General features: G+C 36.9%; 1 protein-coding gene and 1 long non-coding RNA gene across 5 annotated transcripts in view; one reads left to right on the forward strand and one right to left on the reverse strand.

Moving 5' to 3' along the window:
* Positions 1 to 507, forward strand: part of LOC111085959 — a 38,716-nt gene extending 38,209 nt beyond the window's left edge. For all 3 annotated transcript variants that reach the window (XR_002610728.1, XR_002610729.1, XR_002610727.1), the window contains one exon: positions 266 to 507. This is a non-coding gene — a long non-coding RNA (uncharacterized LOC111085959). The remainder of the gene's footprint in view (positions 1 to 265) is intronic.
* LOC111085958 (transmembrane protein FAM155B-like) overlaps positions 1 to 2,710 on the reverse strand; it is a 74,974-nt gene that overhangs the window by 38,055 nt on the left and 34,209 nt on the right. The gene's annotated exons all lie outside the window — the stretch shown is intronic.

Here is a 2,710-nt window from a genome sequence, read left to right on the forward strand (position 1 = left end):
AAACAAACAAACAAATAAAAACGTCATCTACAGGGTGTTCATAAAGTCTGAAATCAATGTAAACTTATTTTATTTGAAACATATTTTTATTAATTTTACGTTGTTTTGTTATAGTTGTTGTAGCATTACAGTTGTATATTATCCATTTCCAGTAGTAACTAAGAGAGAAAAATATATAGGGTGTCCATAAAGTTTGAAATCAATGTAAATTTATTTCATTTGAAACAATTTTTTATTAATTTTACGTTTTGTTTTTTCGTTGCAGGTTTGTGTTGCCCATACGTAATAATCATGTCGTTAAGCTTACAAGAGCGTGTTGAAATTATCCTGTTGTGTGGACGTCAAGGATGGACACGGGGAGAAAAAGCTGTGGAGTTCAATAACAAAAACATCCGGAAAGAAATCCAATATCTCAATCATGCTATATCGTTTACAAACACGTTTTGAACTTGGCGGTGGCCATTTTGAACAGATATTGTAATTATGTCTTTAAATAAAAAATGTTTATATTGATTCTAGACTTTATGGACACCCTGTACATATCTACAAGCGCAACTGATGTACAGAACTTTATTGTAGTCGTTCCTAGTGACGTCTGTAATGTAACAAAAATGTTAGTCCTAATAAATACAGTTCTGTTACCTGTGGGCTGAGGATACCCCCACCCGGAATTCCTTGTATCTGTTGGAAGATAAGTTGGTCAAACCCCAATTGGGTAATCCAAAATTATTTACTTTTATTTTTTGATAAGCACAAATCTACACGTGTTCAGCCCACCACGGGTATCGAAGCCCGATTTGTAGCGTCGTTTGTTTGTTTTTGAATTTCGCGCAAAGCTACACGACGGCTATCTGCGCTAACCGTCCCTAATTTAACAGTGTAAGACTAGAGGGAAGGAAGCTAGTCATCATCAACCACCGCCAACTCTTGGGCTACTCTTTTACCAACGAATAGTGGGATTGACCGTCACATTATAACGCCCCCACGGCTGAAAGGGCGAGTATGTTTGGTGTCACGGGGATTCGAACCCGCGACCCTCAGATTGCAAGTCAAGCACCCTAACCACTTTGCAATGCCAGACCTAAGATTAATTGGCTCATGTATATGGTTGGATGTCATATAATCCAAACAGTTTATAATTTGGCGGTAGGTGGTGATGACTAGCTGCCTTCTCTCTGGTCTTTCACTGCTAAATTAAGGACGGCTAGTGCAGATAACCCTCGTGTAGCTTATCATTCATTAAGGGCTAGGAAAATAGAATATACAAATTCATTGACAGGGTTACAACGCAAGAAGGTTGGCACGATCAAAAGCCATTGAGATTCTCGCCTCCAGGAATCATCGTTTTTTTCTTTTCGAAGCTAGGTTTTAGGAGTTCGATAAAACGTACTCAAGTTTATTCGCGTAGCGGTGTCGTGACGTAAATGAAAATCCGTGAACGTGCAGTCTTCCTACCGAAAAGTATACTTGAGCATGAAATTTGATCGATTCAGAAATAATTATTGTTTTTGTATTAATAAAGGAACTAAAGAAGACTCTGATGATATTAAATCAAGAACACTGGAAAACATGACCCATGAATAAGATAAACAGGGGAAGTGTTATAACACGTGTGAATATAATGGTAAAAGAATTTACTTGAAATCTTCCAGGCTAACTTTGCGCATGCGTGCAATAAAGAATATCGATAAACTATAACTTGAAATAGATGTAAAGCTGTGTGATACGATAAAAGGGTTAGCATTTTTTTTTCTTTCTTTGCATTTTTTAGGGTCAACATTTACCTCATTTGAGTGAAAATAAGGACCGAATAATAATCAGGTAATGAAAATTTAAATAAATACTACAATACAAAAAAATTGCCCATATTATTTAGTTATTTTTCAGAATCCCCCTCAGTGCTGTACATATCTAACAAGAGGGAATCCTCAATAGCCGAGGCTGTAAATAGATCTCAAATCGGTCAAGAGACGGAGCTATGACTCAGAGCCATTCTATGAGCCGCTATGCCTCGGCTAAAAATTATATATGAAATTACTTTAAGAACAGAGCTTCATTTTATACACTCAGTTACTCTTGAACTGGGATACTTAATTACTCCTTAAATTCAGATATAAGTTATCCAGTTATATATATGGAACTACTCTCAGAACTAGTATTCATACACTACATATCTAGTGACTCTACCACTTATTTAAAATTGTATATAAGAAGTTACTCTCAAAACTCGGATTTATGTTCTGTATATTTAGTCACGTTCAGATTCAAGGTAAGTTTTCTACATATTTAAATAATATACGTTAAGTTGAGGTTTTATGCTTTACGTATTTACTTAGATCAATTATTTATATTTCTATTTGTTTATTTGTTGAATTTCGCGCAAAACTACTCCAGGGCTATCTGTGCTAGCCATCCCTAATTTCGAAGTGATAAACTAGCTAAAGAGAAGGTAACTAGTCAACATCACTCTCCGTCAAATCTTGGGTTACTATTTTACCCATGGAAATTGGAATTGACCGTAACTTTATAACACCCCCACGCCTGAAAGAGTGGGCATGTTGAGTGAAGGGATTCGAACCTATGATTCGTAGATCGTGAGTCAAGCACCCTAGCCACCAGGCCATGCTAGGCCCTAGTACGGAACTGTAGTGTGTGGTGAAGGGTGCCCAGCATGTAGTGGTAATGAGTGTGTGGTGAAGGGTGCCCAGCA

This window comes from Limulus polyphemus, unplaced genomic scaffold (assembly GCF_000517525.1).
Source record: "Limulus polyphemus unplaced genomic scaffold, Limulus_polyphemus-2.1.2 Scaffold738, whole genome shotgun sequence".
Lineage (NCBI taxonomy): Eukaryota > Metazoa > Arthropoda > Merostomata > Xiphosura > Limulidae > Limulus > Limulus polyphemus.